Genomic DNA, 20,533 nt, shown 5'->3' with positions numbered 1-20,533 from the left:
TCGGTTCTTCATTGGTAATCGATGTCTATTGGTAGCAAACTGATGTCTATGATACTTAATAATATCAGTTTTTTTGTTTTAAGATTTCTTTTGCTGTAGTATTTAACATCAGTTTTTATCGATGTCAATGGTCAACTAGAACTGATGTTATTATGTTAAATTAACATCATTTTTCATTGAAATAAATCATGTTGCCCATTTTAAAAATATATATACCAAAAAAATTATCAAAAGAAGAAACTATTAAAATCAAACTCCAATTATCATTACCAAATCAAACCAATCAAGTCTTACAACAATGAAAAAACTAAAAACTTATAATTCTCATAGCTACCTCTATAATATCATTCATACATTGCTCAAACGAAATATTATCCATACATTGCTCAAACGAATATATTCTGGTCACTGGTTCTTCAAGTATCAATGCAGCTGAGTTGGGTCGTTGAGTCCTAAAAATATGAGCATCTGTCTTCCCTAGAGTGTTATTTTTCTAGGCATGTCAAGGTCAAAAATTTATTCATCTAATGTTAATATCGCCTGGAAATATCAAACAAAGCAGCCAAGTAAACAAAGCAGTCAATAATCATATTATAGTTTATTCCAAGCATATGTAGGAAAGAGGTTTAAAAAACCTACTCTGACATAGTAAAATGGAACCATTATCAAGTAGCACTTACTGCAAGACTGTCGTTCTCATCCTTTAAAATCATAATAAATAGTTGATCCCCGAAAGCCATCGTATTGCTATCCTCAGACTCATAATTAGTACCTCCATCGCCTACAGATCCAGTATATGCTTCATCCATGAGATCCAGCAACATCTGCAAGCATTAAAAAATGTCCTAACATATAGCATATTTGGAGTTAATTAGAATGTTTAGCAAGTCCACATTTAACCTCTGGAGAAGTACTCTTCTAAATTGAGGCTATGATTCAGTAGGACATATGAAAGTGCCTTTCAATAGTCATATTTTATTTTTATCCGACAAAAATGTACTTTTCTGGAAAAAGTGAAGTTTTGGGATGATATTTGTAAACATTAATGTGAGGGATTGCTAAAGACTCTAGGCCAACACCCTTTGTAGGTAATGTTGTTTCAAATAGAGTATACTCTTTTTTTTGTTTTATTCTTTTTGTTAATCAAGAGAACACAGGAGATTAGTGGTACAAATCGACAAACCAAGAAATGTAAATAAATGACGAATTCTAGCAGGTTCGGTGCGCTTATGTACATAACAATTCACAATAATCGACAAACCTTTTCGTATTATATCAGTACTTACCTCACCATTTGATTGGATGCAATCGAGGATCTAATGGTTTTCGCAGCAACTTCTGTACCACGCCACTTGACTACATAAACTTGACCGCCGTAAGCACCCTGCATCCATATTTTTGATGTGATGTATTAACTTACGTCAGAATTTTTGTCCGCTAAATCAGTAAGGGATTATTTCTAGTGCTTGCAGCAAGATTATTTACCTCACCAATAAAAACTGCTTCATTCATGTCCACTTCAGAGTTATCAATCTCATAACATGGATTAGTAGAGTCAAGTCCTATCAGAACCAAAAAAGAACATATAGGACATTCTTGTGCCTTTGTAATCAAAACAACCATTCTTGTGTCATTACAATCAAAGGTGATAAAAAAACCATACAGGTCAATATCACAGGACTATTCGAGTAGTAGAGAAAAAACCATACCTGCAAACCTTGTTGCTTTAGAATAGTTTCTGAAGGGTCTTCACTAGTGCAAATATTTCCCACACAATATATGTCTATATTAAGTACCGACCAGCACTATAGATATGCATAAACAGATAGTATGAAATATCCCTAATAAAAACACAAAAAAATGTTAAAAAGTAGGAAGTTGTAAATACCTCCCACAGAAGAGCAGTCTGTTCTTTGGAGGAAGATGCCAAATGTTTGGCATTATGAGAAAATTGCAGAAACCAAACTTCATCCTTGTGTTCTTGTAATGTCTGATCTAACAAATTAAACAACTCAAACTGGAAACTTAATCATTACAAAAACAAGGTAGTGTATTTAGAGGGTTCTGTAACACTGCGCAGGGTATATTGATGGTAATGATAAACTTCAACTAAGGAAATTAACTACAGCACATAAAACTTGGAAGATATATTTTAAGTAATAGAGAGCCCTTTTAGTTGATAAAATCAAAAGTATTGTAATGATAGTGCATCCCATTTGAGATGTAAGCATAACTTGCAGAAATCTAACTTGTATCAACTTTTGCATAACAAAAGATAGCTACTCTGAAGCAAAATAAATACACAGGAATATTAAAATCACATTTCTAACCTATAATGTCTTTGAAGGAATCTGATCTCTTCCACACTGATGGTCTGTATACAATAACAGTTCACTGTTCAAAGTATTGTGAAACACACAAGCATCTCTTTGCACATCAAGAGCTTGTTCGACTAAATGCTCGAGCCTGCTTTCGGGAATCATGATAGCTGCAGGAAGCAACTTCTGCAATTTTTCTAAACTATGGCATTTTTTAATTTACTATTTTATGTAAATCACTTGTATTAATGCAGTGACTCTTGCTAAACAAATACAGGGTGTAATCCCTAACTAAAGCATCAAGCCCTTGAAGTTCTAACAATGAACTTTTTGGAACCCATAGTCCTTGTAAAAAATAACAGAGCTTCTTGCATATTCCAGTAATTTATTTAAGCTATGCCAATAAAACAACTAATTTCAATTAAATGTCAAATGGCTGTTTGTGGTATCTGATCCACACAACTGCAAATCAACCTTCATTATGTTCAAGAGATAGCTCAGTAGCTAAGTGCTTATTATGGCATACCTTTATAGAACTACAATACGACAAACTAAGATGTGTAATATTTTAATATGCAACTCTATATACTCTCTTCACATCATATCAACAAGATTGTGTCATAAAGTCAATCGAGACAGGGTAATGATTTAATCTTGTAATTACATAAATCAGTGAGTTTTTTGAAGCATTCCTTAGCAAAACCTCCTCATTAAAATATTGTTTACAAAAGAAGATCTCAATTCATTTTCTACCACATTTTTGTTTTCAAGCAGCATAATCAACTGTTCAACTTTCAGAACCCAATTCCTAATAAACTTGGCAGAATATATTCTTATCTTGGTGGAATAAATGCGCTCATGATATTCATCGAGAATTATATTTGTACCAGATGAAAACCTTTTAAAATTCCCTAAGAAAACACACCTGGAGAACCTCGATTTCTCCTCTATTTCGATATCTTTAGCCCCATGATCAGGCCTGATCAGGTCCTAACACACTCTGCATAGATCAATATCCTCCACTCCTGTAATAACTCAATTAACATACTTAAATGATATATATCATAGGAGAGGTAAAGAGTACTACAATGTTTGATCAAAATTTAGAATTAAAAAACAAAAAACATTTACAAATAATAGAGGGGGTAAAGGGTAAGAATCAACTTCTTCCGTAAATAAAACTAAACATCATCAGCTTTATGCTTCCGCTAAATAGCCTAGAAATATAGATATAAATAGTTTTTCTTGGGCAAAGTACAAGATAAATACAGTAACAAAAAAATTAACAATAATATCAAAAATTAAAAAAAATTACCCATCAACAAATAAGATGTAAATAAACTGCATAAAATTTCTGAAAGCAGGTTGAGTCTATACAATATAACATCATACAACAACAACTTAAGCACAAACAAAATCAAAATAATATCACTAACAGATGTTTAATGAAAGTGGAGTCATTGATCATTCCTATATCTTAACCTTTGTGCAAGGAAGAAAGTATTTTCTTGACGCGATTGTTATACTCTGCACCCTGATCATTTTGAACAAGGTGTCCTGCCTCTTTTACAAATTCCAGAGTAGCCTTGTCGCCTAACTGCCTGCAGTTGTATCCCAACATATTTATTTTAACTAAAATCTTTTACTGATATTATAACTAAATTATTACGAAAAAGTAATATTAGTAGCATGGCTCTGCTGTAAAAATGTTAAAAAATATGATTACCAAGAAAATTAATTAGAATAAAGGAGAGTCCAAACTCCAAAGTAAACACTATTTAAATATATTGGTAGAGGTAATGAGAACTTACTGCTTGATGCTTTCAGCAATTTCGGAGTTAAAAATCTTGTCATCATCTCCCCATAGCAGATGGATTTTCTGCAGTTAAATATGACAAGCAGTCACCAAACTGATTTGATATCATATGGAACATCTTCAGCATTAATCGAAAAACCTGACTTATCATAGCTCACAGATTCGTCTTGAATATAACGATAATGTTATGGACAGAGCTAAAAAACAAGGAGAAAAGAGGAGTACCATGTCCTCCGACGACCGTAATTGAAGGTAACGCGTCCCAGATAACAGGCAACGGGCTTTCTTCACAGTAATCACCATGAGCACTACTAGTTCTTTGTAATTCACATCCAATAAAAAATAAAAACACAACAAAAAAACTAAAACAAATGTGTAAAAATAAAAATAAAAGAAAAAGAGATACAATCAATTATTTATATAACTGAAAACAACAATAAATCTGTTAAAAAGCTAAAATTGAAATTTAAAAATCACTTACTAATTCGAGCGGCATAAGGATAAATAACAACATAGATATGCCGATTGGAACTTCATCTGCACCTAGTTAACACAAATCGAATGATTTATTGAAAATAAGAGTTAGGGTTCATGTAATTGAAAGACATAATTCAAATTAGGGATCTTAATTGTGAGTTCTTGGTTTCAATTTGGAAAGTTAGGTTTTGAATTTAGGCTTCTGCGTTGAGAGTTCAGAAAGATTGGTGGAGAGGGGAAGTAAGAGTGATGGGGAGAGAGGGAGATGTTCTTCCGTCAGAGAGAGAGTTGTGATAGCTTTGATTTTTGATTTTTGATTTTATGTTTTTTTTAAATGTATATTTGAGGATAAAGTTAAAAGAGGGGGAAGAGTTGAAAATAATCTAAGGCAAAACGGGGGAAATTTAAGAGGGAATGAAATTTTGGCTAGGGGAATGGGGAAGGCGCGCTGCTGAATTTTTTTTAACAAACATTTAACATCGGTTCTTCTAATAAACTGATGTTTATAAGCACAAAAGACATCGCTTGCTCAAAACCGATGTCTAAAATACTTTTTACATCGGTGAAATAAGCAACCGATGTAAAAGAGGCGATGTCTATTCTACTTTTTCTAGTAGTGATGCTAGAAGAATCAAAGTTACCTACATATTTTTGGGTTAAAGCTGTAAATACTGCATGCTACACTCAGAATATTTCTTTGGTTAATCAAGCAATGTGTATGACACCCTACCAATTGTTCAAGAACAGGAAGCCAACACTAAACTTCCTTCATGTCTTTGGCTGTAAATGTTATATCCTAAGGAATCAAACTGATCAGCAAGGGAAGTTTGATGCCAAAGCAGATGAAGGAATTTTTGTGGGATATGCAGTTGGAAAAGCATACAGAGTCTACAATCTCAGAACCAACATTATTATGGAATCTATACATGTTGTATTTGATGACAAAAAGATTGAAGGACTACAAGATGGATATTTCCATGAAAGCCTCAAATTTGATAATGTTGAGATGTTTAGTGATGACAGTGATGATGAAAGTGATCAAGAACCAATGTCTACGGACAAAGCATAAAAATTTATAACGAATGAAGCACACAATTCAACATCCATCGAAAGCCCAAGTACATCATCCATTGAAAGACAATCAGCATCATCCGTCGAGAGGCAAGGAGCAACATCCGTTGATCCATCGGTAGAATTTAGAAATCAAGTTAGATCACAATCAGAAAGAACTCCAATTTCTAGTCAAAGATCCAGAAACTCAGGGGGAGTTTCTGACAATCAAAACTCTGTCACACATCAAGACAACAATGAGGCCTCTTCCTAGCCTATGCAGCCCATGCCAATTTGAAGGTCTATCAAATAGATGTCAAAAGTGCCTTTCTGAATGGGGATTTGGAAGAGGAAGTCTATGTCAGTCAGCCTCCTAGTTTTGAAGATCCAAATTTTCCAGAATATGTCTACTATCTTTTGAAAGCACTTTATGGATTGAAGCAAGCACCTAGAGCCTGGTATGATACTTTGTCAAAGTTTCTCTTAGAAAATCACTTCACTAGAGGTACTGTAGACAAAACTTTATTATTTAGAAATATTAAAGGCTCTAGCATACTTGTTCAGATTTATGTAGATGATATTATATTTGGTTCTACAGATGAAAAACTTTACAAAAAGTTTGCCAAATTGATGCAAAGTAAATATGAAATGAGTATGATGGGAGAACTAACTTACCTTCTAGGTTTACAAGTTAAGCAAGTTAGTGATGGAATATTCATTAGTCAAACCAAATATATTTATGATCTTTTGAAAAATTTTGACTTAATGGATTGCACATCTGTAAAAACTCTCATGGCCACTACAACTAAACTTGAATTAAACACTACTGAAAAGTCTGTGGATATTTCAAGCTATAGAGGCATGGTTGGCTCACTTTTATATTTAACAGCCAGTAGGCCAGATATAATGTTTGCTACATGTCTTTGTGCTAGATTTCAAGCTGATCCTTGAGAATCTCATTTAGTAGCTATTAAGAGAATTTTCAGATATCTCAAAGGAACACCAAAACTTGGCATTTGGTATCCTAAAGATTCTGATTTTGATCTAACTGGTTATTCAGATGTGGATTATGCAAGTTGTAAAATTGACAGAGAAAGTACTATAGGAACCTGTCAATATCTAGGAAACAAGCTGGTATCCTGGTTCAGTAAGAAACAAAATTCAGTTTCTACTTCTACAGATGAGGATGAATATATTGCTGTAGGTAGTTGTTGTGCACAGATTTTATAGATGAAAAATCAACTGTTGGATTATGGTCTACAGGTGAATAAGATTCTTATTTTCTGTGACAACACAAGTGCCATTACAATTACTGAAAATCCTGTACATCATTCAAGGACCAAGCACATTGACATTAAGTATCATTTTATTAGAGAGCATGTTATGAATGATACTGTGGAACTTCATTTTATTCCAAGTTAGAAACAACTTGTAGACATCTTTATCAAGCCATTTGATGAATCCACCTTCACTAGGTTGGTAAGTGAGCTAGGTATGCTTAACTACTCTTAATCCATTTTTGATGTCTAAGCAAATTGAAATGCAGCCAGAGCAAAATTTAATATTTCCTTCTTAGATAAAATTTTGACTAAGTCAGAAATTGTATCTCAACGGATGTTTATTATCCGTTGAAAATGAACATCCATTGAATTTTAACATCCATTGAAATATCAATTATTACTCTAGGTAATTTAATCATCATCCATCGAATTGCACGCAATCTTAGCCGTTAATTTTGAGCATTATCCGTCGAATTTACTTACAGTTTGTATATATATTTCAACGGATAATCTTAGAATTGTGACAATTTTTCTTACTTTTAAACGGCTATTTTGTGTTAATTTGATTGGTCACTTTATTTTACTTTTTACTTTTTGACAGTTTATTTCAGAGAAAGTATAAAAGCTAATTAAATTTCCATTCTTTGTTTTTATCCTTCTCAAAGCAATTTTTCTAACTTCTTCTTCCCAAAAGCAAAAAAAAACTCTCTCCCTGCAACTAATCTCAATCACAGCAATGGTGTTAGGTCACACACACTGTAGAAGGGGGTTGAATACAGTGTATAGCACAATCAAATCGAATTCAAAGAACACAAGTAACAGAAACAAACTTTATTAAACTCTGTTACAATGTAGAACTGTCCTCTCTCAGTGATGAACAAATATCACGAGAGCTACTAGGGTTACAATAAATAATATTCTCGATAATGATAACACTTATAGTGTAAACCCTATGTCTGTGTTTATATATTACACAGTTATAAGATAATCGCTAATTGATATGGAATATAATTCTGTTTCCTAAAATATATCAATCAGTTATCTTTTCTTCCAAGTATTCTATTCTTCATAGAATTCCTTCTTCATACATATCTCTTCTTATGTTTGTCTTGATCTTCTTTCCTTTCAATCAGCAGCCTTCCTTATCTGAAAGTTTCCTTTAAGTCCTGATATTATCTTCTGATAAATATCTCCTGAACCTTAAGTACTGATAACTTAAGTTCTGACTTCAGTATAAGTGCTGATTTCAGTTAAGTACTAATTTATCCTGTTTAAGTAAGATCTGAAAACTAAACACAAATCATATTAGACATGACATTATCAAATATATCTAACAAATGGAACCCGTAGTCAAAATCATGTCCTCGACTGGGTTCGTCTATGAAAAGAACAACTTTGTGGCTCTGATGAACAAGCAAATTCCGACATCTGAACACTATCACAAGATGATGGACTTCATACAGAACTGCAAATTAAGCTATGCCATGCTTGAGTCTCCAACCAGTTACTGTGAAGTTGTCGAGGAAATTTGGTCTACAGTTGTGTTCAATTCTGAAAGTGTTTGTCCTAAACCCAGTCATGTATGATGAGTTAGGAAGAACTTTCCTGTATTCTTATTTAATTTCAATAATATTAATAAAAGACTTGTTTTTTGTTTTATTATGGGCTTTATCTATTTAAAGTGTTTTGAATATGATGTTCCATAGTTTAGAGTAAAGCTTCTAGAATTATAATAAGATTGTAATAGTGAGATCTAGAAGATGATAACTTTAGAATTAAATAGTTCCTGATCATAGGATAACTAATCGGAAGTTAGTGAATCCGCAAAGATTGGTACATACTATGATTGCTCCCTTTAGGAGGATGTCTGTTCTCATAGGCATTTGTGTGGTGACACTATAGCTAGTATGTAGGTGCTTATTAGGGAATAAATTCACTGAACATGACTCGATAAGTTGGACAACCAATGGAGATTACTCACGTGTCAATAGTTATTCACTGAGTAATAGTTGTACAAGTGTCCTTCGACTTGAGATCGTTAAAGTTATCTTGTATATAATGAAATGTGTTTTGGTTTAGTCCTTAGTCTCAAGGACATCCATTAGGTCTATTCTGGGCATAGAGATTTGTGTATGGAGATAGTTAATGTCAATAGAGGATCTACCCCTTCCAGTATAGGAAGAGAATATCTTATGTTATTCTTAGTATGCGAGTTCTGGAATCTCTGGCCAGAGTGTATGAAATTAGAAAGGAGTTTCTAATTTCCATTAATATGAACTTTACATTATGAATAAGAAATCATATGATTAAATTTGATAGGCCTGACATGAGATCCATGCCTTGTATTTAATCAGGATATTGTAAAGGTAGAAGGAATTCATTGTACGGTAACTAGTCACTGACAAGTTCTTGGTATTTTAAGCAGTGAATTCATATTATCCAGATAGTCGCGATATGTTGAGAAGCATCAGTCACGATGTAGAATAAATATAATTAATCAGTTAATTATATTTAATAAATTTTAGAATTTATATAAATAATAAATAGAAGGTTTATTATTATTTATTTCTACTACCGGCTTAATATTGAACCTACAGGGTCACACCATAAAAAGATTAATTTATTGATGAAGGTATTTTGAGAGAGCAAGTTGTTTTCTAAAGAGTTTAGAAAAAATAATAATGACTAAAATAGTTTTAATTATTATTTAAAAATTTTATAATATAAAGTGTGGGATTTATATAATAATATATATATATATATATTGATATATTAATTATATGAAAGCCTAGTGAGCCCTATATAAAGAATGAGATGAGAAGGGTTTTGAAAGCACTTGTGTTTTGTGAAAACTTAGTTGCCACCCTCTCCTTCTTCTTCATCTCTCTCTCTCCCCCAAAATAAAAGGGCACCACTTTATAAAGCTTCATCTTTATAAAAGCTTCATCGAAGGATTATTCTTGGTTGATACCAGTAGAGTGCTTCACACTCTAAGGAGCAACAGCTAGCATCCATTGTTATAAAGCTTCTATTTTTAAGGTATGATTACGATTCCACCGCTCCCTTGATTTTATATGTTTTTCTATATGTGCGATACATGGTTTTACGAAATAATTGTTATATCATGCTTCCAATCATTTGCAAATTCCTTTATGGCATCAGAGCCAGGTTCCGCATGTATGGATTTATTATGATTTTTGCATGTTTATTTAGATTTAATTATGAATTAATTCGAAATAATTTTACATTGGATTTTGGCCACTGATCTAGTTTTCACAAGTGTTGTAGATCATCTAGGTATTGTTATTCATAATTTTGTGATATGTAGATTATTTGTTAAGAATTTTTTTTAAAATTGTTTTAATTAAGATTTATAAAATAATTATGCATATGAATAAATATGAATTTAATATTTTCTTCCATCCATTGGCTGACCTTGTAATTGTAATGCTGATAATAATAGTTATTATTAATACTACAATAAATGAATTCGTCAGTTTTTATTTTGGGACATAAATGCAATAACAGTTAAAAAAGGGGCCAATAATGATAATAATAATAGTTATTGTTAATACTACAATAAATAAATTCGTCAGATTTTGTTTTGGGTAATAAAGGCAACAACAGTTTCAAATATTTTTATATAATAGTTTTGAACTGTTTATATTCTCAGAAGTGTTTTAAAGCTTGTTTTAATTATTTTAATTGCTTTTAAATTCTATAATAAATCCATACATCAATATATATATATATATATCAATGTGTGACATGATATTACTTGCATGCTTACTTGTTTATTTTTATTTTTTTATATATGAGATATATGCCTATAATAGGTGAACTTAAATCAAAATAAGGCGTACTCTAGAAAATCTAGAATAGGAATCGTTTCTTGCCTTAACAATAATATTATGAATACAATCATGAGATTCTTGTGTTTGTGAAACTCATAATTAAATATGAATTTTCAATATTGAGAGAAAGGATGATTCTGTCAAAACCGGATTTTGATCTGTAAGAAAGGGGTATTAAGTGACGCCTCTTGACAATGCTCCCCCCGATTTGAGAATCATCCAAATATCGATTCTTGATTTGAAATATTTAATTTAAAAGGAAGAATCTCTTTATAATATGATTATTGTTGTAGCATAATATAATCCCTCTAAAATTAAATATCAAGTACTAATTGGCCAATGACACAACGGGCTTGTGTCGGTCATAGCCTTCCAACATGGTAGAAAGTAGTTCTCATTTTTGAATCATTGTCATTTCATGCTACATCCGAGAGCTTTGATTTTGAAATAAGAAATATTTTCTATTGCATAGAGATGTGTACAATGAATTAGAATATAATGATCGTTGCGTGCTACAGCCGTGGGCCGTTAGAGACTGATTTAATTGTATGTAATGTTGGGTTAGACTTGACTTAGAATATTGAGTTTGTCGTGCTATAACCGTGACTCAAATTATTCAAGAGGCTAAATTTTTATTAGGGAATAACATAAGATGTAATTGACAAGAGTTTTCTGCCTATTGAACATCACATGGCGTTTCGTTCTACAGCCGAGGTTGTGTGATGGAATATAGGATCCCTATTCCCACTAGCATTATGAATGCTTAATTTTTCACTTAGGGGGTTGTATAAATTAGATAAACTAGTGGGAGCCACTTATGAATAAAGACCCGATTCATATAGTGTTTTGAAATGTAAGTGAATATTTGCTAAGTGTTGTTATGTGTTTATCATTTACAAATTTACTATATACATTCTGTCTTCTGCACTATCACTCCGGAGCATACTAGATGCTCACAAATTGACTGGTCCTAACTTTGCTGACTGACTTCGAAATTTGAGAATTTTTCTCAGGGTTGAGAAGCTGGAATATGTGTTTGACTCACCTCAGCCTGCTAAACCTGCTGACGATGCACATAATGGTGAACATGTTGTGTATCGTAAGTGGATAGATGATGCAAATGTTGCTCAATGTATCATTCTAGCTTCCATGAACATTGAGCTACAGAAGCAGCATGAGCATATGGAGGCTCACACTATCCTAACGCATCTACAAGAGTTGTATGATGTGGTAGGGAGGACAGCTCGATATGATATATCGAAGGAGTGTTCGGCTGTAGGATGTCTGAGGGATCATCCTTGAATGACCATGTACTTAAGATGATCAATTTAATTGAACGTCTTGGACAACTTGGTTTTGCCATGGATAGGGAGCTGACTCAAGACTTGGTCTTGCAATCACTTCCGGGTTCGTTTTCACAGTTTGTTGTGAACTTTCATATGAATAAGCTAGACGTCAGCCTGGCTGAACTCCACAACATGTTGAAGACTGCGGAATCGAATTTTACCTCTAAGAAGAGTTCTATTCTTCTAATTGGTGAAGGTTTTAATCCTAAGAAAAGGAAGAAGAGCCCTCCCAAGAAGAAGAAGAAACTAGGTGAGAAAAAGCCGATTCCACCAAAAGCTGAAGACCCCAAGAGCAAAGTTGTTTGCTTCCACTGTAACAAGGTGGGGCAATGGAAGAGTAACTGTAAGGTTTACCTTGCAGAATTGAAGAAGAAGAAGGGTAGTGAGACTACCGCTTCTAATTCAGGTATGTTCATGATTTAAGTGAATATATCACTAAGTCAAATTTCTACTTGGGTATTAGATACCGCATGTGGTTCTCACATTTGCAATTCGTTGCAGGGACTAAGGAGAAGTAGAACTCTCGAGAAAGAGGAGGTGATTCTACGAATGGGAAATGGAGCAACAGTTGCTGCTGAAGTTGTACGATCATTTGATTTACATATGCCTACGTGCAAGATAATTATTTTAGATAATTGTTATTTTGTTCCCTCGATTGTGAGGAATATTATTTCTATTCCCATGTTAGACTTGGCTAGATTTTTGTTTGTTATTCAGAATAATAAATGTTCAATTCTTAGATATAATGTTCTTTATGGTAGTGGTATTTTAAATAATGGTCTGTATGTATGTGATGTCGAGCATAATTTACTACAAATTGAACATACTTATAAAAGAAAAAGGGATGACAAAAATCTTACCTATTTATGGCACTGCAGACTTGGTCATATTAGTGAAAATAGACAATGGATATTGCATAAGGAAGGGTTACTTGACCTCTTTAATTTTGAATCATATCCTACATGCGAGTCTTGTCTATTGGGTAAAATGACCAAATCTCCATTTAGTGGACATGGAGAGAGGGCTGCAGATTTTCTAGGATTGGTACACACAGATGTATGTGGATCAATGTCTACGCAAGCCATGGGTGGATTTTTATACTTCATTACTTTTATAGATGATCGATCTAAATTCGGATATGTGTATTTGATGAACCACAAGTCTGAAGCCTTTGAAAATTCAAAGAATATAAGAATGAAGTGGAGAAATAAACCAAATATAGTATTAAAACCCTTCGATCAGATTGAGGTGGTGAATACTTGAATGGAGAGTCTCTAGATTATCTCAAAGAAAATGGTATAATCTCTCAGTGGACTCATCCATATACTCCACAGTTGAATGGGATATCTGAAAGGAGAAATTGAACTTTTTTAGACATGGTTTGGTCCATGATGAGCTATGCAAATCTTCCAGTATTCCTTTAGGGTTATGCATTGGAAATCTCAGCATATTTACTGAGTAAGGTGCCTTCCAAATCTGTTCCTCAAACTCCATATGAGATATGGAAAGAAAGGAAATCGAGTCTTAAACACGTTAAGATTTGGGGATGTCCAGCTTATGTCAAGAAAGTTGACCCTGATAAGCTGGAATCTCGATCCATAAAATATAGATTTGTGGGATATCCTAAAGAGACTTTGGGGTATTAATTTTACACCGATCATAGGGTATTTGTCTCTAGACATGCTACCTTTTTGGAAAAACAGTTTATCCTTGAAGGAAACAGTGGGAGCTAAATAGAACTTAATGAAGTTTAAGAAGCGCAAACTACTATGGTTCAAGAGGAAACACTTGTTCAGACTGAACAACCTTTTGTGGAACAACCCATTCGTAGGTCAGGGAGAGTGTCTCGCCAACCTGAGAGGTATTATGGACTTGTCATTGAGAATGATAATGAGTTGTCATTCATTGATGATGACGACCCTATGACCTATAATAAGGCTATGAGTAATATTGACTCAGAGAAATGGCAGAGTGCCATGAAATCCAAAATGGAATCTATGTATGCCAACCAAGTATGGACTTTGGTTGAAGCACCAGAGGATGTAAAGCCTATTGGGTACAAATGGGTATACAAAAGAAAGATTGGAGCAGATGGCCAGGTGGAGACCTATAAGGCCAGGCTCGTGGCAAAAGGATTCAGACAAAGGCAAGGGATTGACTTTGATGAAACTTTTTCGCCTATAGCCCTGTTGAAATCAATTTAGATTTTGCTTGTGATTGCTGCTTACTACGACTATGAAATCTGGAAAATGGATGTCAAAATGGCCTTTCTCCATGAGAAACTTGAAGAGGAAGTGTATATGATATAGCCAGAGGGTTTTGTTTCCAAAGGGAATGAACACCTAGTGTGTAAGCTGCTATGAACCATATATGGATTAAAGCAACCGTCTCGTAGATGGAACATCCGTTTTGATGAGACAATCAAAGAGTTTGGTTTTATCAAAAATGTAGATGAACCATGTGTCTACAAGAAGGTTAGTGGGAGTGCGGTAACATTTCTTGTATTGTATGTGGATGACATACTTCTTATAGAAAATGATATACCGATGCTACAATCAGTCAAAGTGTGGCTATCGAAGAATTTCACTATGAAGGACTTGGGAGAAGAATCCTACATTCTCGGTATGAAGATCTATAGAGATAGATCTAGAAGAATGATAGGTCTTACCTAGGGTACATACATCGAGAAAGTGCTTAAAAGGTTTAGCTTGGAAAATTAGAAGAGAGGTCTCATACCGATGAGCCATGGAATATCCATTTCCAAAAGGATATCTCCTAAGACACCTGAGGAAAGAGAGTGTATGAGTAAGATTCATTATGCTTCAGCAATAGGATCTATCATGTATGCGATGTTATGTACTAGGCCTGATGTTGCTTACTCAATTAGTGTGACAATCAGATATCAGTCCGATCCAGGAGAAGGCCACTAGAAAACAGTGAAGAACATCCTTAAGTACTTGCGAAGGACAAAGGATATTTTTCTTATTTTTGGTGGATCTGAGTTGAAAATAGAGGGTTATACTGACTCTAGTTTTAAATCAGAAAGTGTTGATAGCAAATCCATGTCAGGTTACGTGTTTACTCTGAATGGTGGTACGATTAGTTGGAAGAGTTCCAAACAGTCTACAACGGCTGACTCCATAGCGGAAGCAGAGTATATAGCTGCAAGTGAGGCTGCAAAAGAAGCCGTCTGGATGAGAAAATTTGTTTCTGAGTTGGGAGTTGTTCCTAGCATTGAGGAGCCTATTGTGTTGTATTGTGATAACAACGCAGGAATAGCACAAACCAAGGAACCTAGGTCTCATAAAAATTCCAAACATGTTTTGCGACGCTTTCATTTGATTAGGGAAATCATTGAAAGAGGAGATGTCAAGATTGAGAGAGTTGACAAACATAACAATGTAGCAGACCCACTCACAAAGTCATTGTCTCAGATTCACTTTGATCGTCATAAAGAGAAGATGGGTATTAGATACCAGGGTGATTGGCTTTAGTTCAAGTGGGAGATTGAAAGTGTTTGTCCTAAACCCAATCACATATGATGAGTTAGGAAGAAATTTCTTGTATTCTTATTTGATTTCATTAATATTAATAAAAGACTTATTTTGGTTTTATTATGGGATTTATCTATTTAAAGTGTTTTGAATAAGATGTTCCATAGTTTAGAGTAAAGCTTCTAGAATTATAATGAGATTGTAATAGTGAGACCCGGAAGATGATAACTTTAGACTTAAACAGTTCCTGATCATAGGATAACTAATCGGAAGTTAGTGAATCCGCAAAGATTGGTAACTACTATGTTTGCTCCCTTCAGGAGGATGTCTGTTCTCATAGGCATTTGTGTGGTGACACAATAACTAGTATGTAGGTGCTTATTAGGGAATAAGTTCACTGAACATGACTCGATAAGTTGGAAAACTAATGGAGATTACTCATGTGTCAATAGTTATTCACTGAGTGATAGTTGTACAAGTGTCCTTAGACTTGAGATCGTTAAAGTTATCTTGTATATAATGAACTGTGCTTTGGCTTATTTCTTAGTCTCAAGGACATCCATTAGGTCTATTCTGGGCATAGGGATGTATGGAGATAGTTAACGTCAATAGACAATCTACCCCTTCCATTATAGGAAGAGAATATCCTATGTTATTCTTAGTATGCGAGTTCTGGAATCTCTGGCCAGAGTGTATGAAATTAGAAAGGAGTTTCTAATTTGCATTAATATGAACTTTGCATTATAAATAAGAAATTATATGATTAAATTTGATAGGCCTTACACGAGATCCATGCCTTGTATTTAATCAGGATATTGTAAGGGTAGAAGGAATTCATTGTACGGTAACTAGTCACCGACCGGTTCTTGGTATTCTAAGCAGTGAATTCATATATCCTGATAGTCGCGATATGTTGAGAAGCATCACTCACGATGTGGAATAAATATAATTAATCAGTTAATTATATTTAATGAATTTTAGAATTCATATAAATAATAAATAGAAGGTTTATTATTATTTATTTCTACTATCGGCTTAATATTGAACCTACAGAGTCAAACCATAAAAAGATTAATTTATTGATGAAGGCATTTTGAGAGAGCAAGTTGTTTTCTAAAGAGTTTAGAAAAAATAATAATGACTAAAATAGTTTTAATTATTATTTAAACATTTTATAAGATAAAGTGTGGGATTTATATAATAATATATATATTGATATATTAATTATATGAAAACCTAGTGAGCCATATATAAAGAATGAGATGAGAAGGGTTTTGAAAGCACTTGTGTTTTGTGAAAACTTAGTTGCCACCCTCTCCTTCTTCATCTCTCTCTCTCTCTCTCTCAAAAGAAAAGGGCACCACTTTATAAAGATTCATCTTTATAAAAGTTTCATCGAAGGATTATTCTTGGTGGATATCAGTAGAGTGTTTCTCACTCTGAGGAGCAACTGTTAGCATCCATTGTTATAAAGCTTCGATTTTTAAGGTATTATTATGATTCCTCCGCTCCCTTGATTTTATATGTTTTTCTATATGTGCGATATATGGTTTTACGGAATAATTGTTATATCATGCTTCCGCACGTTCGTAATTTCTTTAAATTCAAGGGACAAGACTATTACCTTTACTCTCAAAGGTTATGAACACTCTGTTAACTGTGATGCAATTAAAAAGTGTTTTAAATTGCCTGAAAATAACACACCTGCTCCACACACTGACACTGATGTGAGTAACATGCTAGTCTCTATGGGTTATGCTCTAACTTCCACTAAGTTAGGTGAAGTTAGAAGATTAGGCCTTAGAAAAGAATGGAGTTTCTTGTGTGATTCTTTCATCAAGGTGTATTCTGGCAAAGTCAGCAATTTTGATGTTATTTCTTACTCACTAGTTCACATGCTTTACATGCTTCTTAGTGATAAGTACTTTAATTTTAGCAATTCTGTTATGTATGAGTTAGGGAGTAAATTAGGGGATATAAAGAAGGGGTCTAAGAATATTTAATATGCTAGATTCTTCATGATGATTATAATGACTCATGTATTTTTGTATTATTTAAATGTGTAATTGTGGAATTATGAAATAAATAAAATATGTGTATGGGTTTAGTCAGCTGGATATTATTTTGTTATTAATCATATGTGATTATTGGTGTTCGAGGATTATTTGTGTAATTATTATTTTTTTTATAAATAATTATTATGTGATTATATTGTGATTTTTAGTGAATTATCTGATGATTGGTGTTGTTATAGGTGGTAAAGTATAAGTATGTTAATTTTATTATGTACAGAATAAAATATAGATAACTAAAGTATTTTTTTGGTAATTTTTGGAGTGTTATATGATTTTATATTGATTTATTAATTTATTAATTATTTTCTGAATAATTACAAAATCATTTTCTGAAGCGGGGAATCATCCAACCTTAATTGTTTTTACATTTTTACAATCCGAAACTCTTCTGAAACCTCCTTCCTAACCTAATCTGGTAATTCCGGACATTTTTCGTGTTTTGACTTTTTCGATCCGGATTACGGTTTGACCTGTGCGCGGCCCGACACAAAAATCGATAACATTATCTTCGTAGAAAGCATATTAAGGAAATATTCTATCCAAAAGTATATTCAAGGAATATTCCAAAGCATATCCAAGGAATATTCTCAAAATTTCCTCTATAAATAACCATTTCTGTAGGTTTATTTCGCGCATAATCATTTTACCAATAAAATTTCATAATTATCCAGAGGAAGTAGTAAGTGTTCTTCATAATTAAACTGTGATTCGAAGGTGTTATCAAACTCCGATTTTAGCGTGCAAGTACTCGAATCGAAGCTCGCGACAAGTAGAATCAAGTTTTATCAAGCATATCACTGTAGATTAAAGTGGATGCAAGATCTATAGTAAAATCAATTCGAAGTTCGGGTATCTCTCACCATCTCTCTGTTTTCTAAATTCGATTCCTCCTTTCTCTCCTCCATCCTCTGTTCTTCTGTTCCTCTACCATCTTCGTCGCTGTTTTTCATGTGAGTCATCGTTGTGTTTCTGGTACGGCTGTTTTTGCTCGATTCTTGTTGTTCAGTCGTGTGTACATTTATGTGTATATGTATGTGTATATTTCGGTCTGTGTTTCTGGTGTTGTACATGTCGCCGCCCCTCACCGTTATCTGGTGAGGGTGGCGGCATGTGTTTATGCGTGTTGTTTCCTGTTGCGTTGGGTGTATTTTGCTTCAGGAAAATTTAACTTCCCTCACGTTACGATTTAAAAATTCTGATTTTGAGTATCTTCTTGAAAAAAACAATATATATCAAATTTATAAATTCTATTTTATAATTTTTGAGATAGAGTAGTAGTTAAATATTTATTCTCAGGATTATTTGGATTGCATGATTGGTTTGGAATGTGATTGTTGGATTGTTGAGACGTCGATTATGTTTCGACGGGTAGGCCGGTAAACAGATGAGGTGCTGCCCGATTTTTGAGAAAATTAAATTCGAAAATACGGGGATACATCCCGTGATTACTGGGATTACTAGTCGAATGTATATACGTATATATAAATAAATTATTTTATAAATATTCGACAACCCTATTTTCTGAAACACCAGTGTTCTTATTTTTCTGAATATCATCATCGGACTGAGTTCCAATTGTGTGAACCCTAATTGTTATGTGTATGATAATAGTACATATAATTACGAGTCAAGTTTTGATATCGTTTGGGTAGAACTGATAGCGAGGATATGTCAAGCATACATGGACGTCTAACATAGAGAATTACGGCTCTGTAGGTTCTAGTCGAAGGACTCAAGAATTGATATCGAACTAAAGATAACCTAGTGATCAGTCGACAAGCGCAGTGAGGTTCCAAGCGAAGGACCTGAGCGTTGAGGTCGGATCCAGGAGAGTCTGCTAACTAAATGATAAAGACGAGTGTCCAAGTCAGTCCAAGGTCAATGGGTATTAGTTGTAAAGCTCTGCAAGGCAAGTACCCCTGAACTAATCTTTTACAGTTCAGTATATATGAATAGTTATTGATTTAAATTATGTACTGGAACAGAATGTTTTAAGTTACGTATTCCCCGTATTTAAATATGTTTTATTAACTGATGTTTTGGGGAAAAAGTAACTTCTGAAAATGCCTATCTCTAGATTGTGATTAAAATTTAAAAGGATTTTTGGAACGTGTGATGTAATCGTTTAAAAAAGAGATGGGTGAATTTGATTTTGAAAACTGGATAAACACGAATCAGATATTGGATGGTCAGTGGCGTAAGAGGCCCGTTATTAGGTAACGGCCCAGCATGGTTGCGTAAGAGGCTATGTCGGATGCACGCACTGGTAGGCCGCTTAGTCCAGCATGACAGAGACCTAGCTAGTCTCTGAGTTCCGGAACAAATTGTGGTGGGATAGACTGATCAGCTGTCCCTAGAATTCATCCACTTTTATATCAGACTTTGGTGTAATGGTTCCCGTAACGGAACAAATAGTTTATGGTCCCCGTAACGGGACAGATGATTTATGGGTCCAGCAATGGACAGTGGTTTTGGAAAGGAAATAACATGCTAAAATTGAACTTTGGTATTTATGCACAGAACACGATTGTTGATTTTGTTTTACAGAGCATGCTAGTTTTAATATCCAGTTTATACCTGTTTTACTTGCTTTCTAACAAGTTATAAATTTTGTTCCTATAACTGTTTTATCATGAATCATTTTGCTTGTTATTCATATAGTGGTACTGCTGAGCAATTGATTGCTCACCCTTGCAGAATGTTTTATATATGTATTGCAGATGCCTAGGAGATTCTTTCACGATAGTCAGGGCAGGGTTCCAGTTTCTTCCGTGTCAGGCTCCTCTAAGGTAGTTGTGTTGGACCAAAGATGGTCTATTAAGT

General features: G+C 33.8%; 1 long non-coding RNA gene across 1 annotated transcript; it reads right to left on the bottom strand.

Moving 5' to 3' along the window:
* Nucleotides 1–696: 696 nt before the first annotated feature.
* LOC141697037 (uncharacterized) lies at nt 697–1,937 on the bottom strand. The gene is made up of 4 exons (XR_012564578.1): nt 1,889–1,937; nt 1,491–1,562; nt 1,287–1,384; nt 697–824 (listed from the first exon to the last, which is right to left on the bottom strand). It is a non-coding gene; the product is annotated as an uncharacterized LOC141697037 (long non-coding RNA).
* Nucleotides 1,938–20,533: the final 18,596 nt, after the last annotated feature.

The sequence above is a fragment of the Apium graveolens genome, chromosome 11 (assembly GCF_009905375.1).
Source record: "Apium graveolens cultivar Ventura chromosome 11, ASM990537v1, whole genome shotgun sequence".
In the NCBI taxonomy this organism is placed as follows: domain Eukaryota; kingdom Viridiplantae; phylum Streptophyta; class Magnoliopsida; order Apiales; family Apiaceae; genus Apium; species Apium graveolens.
This window is presented reverse-complemented; position numbering and strand designations above follow the sequence as displayed.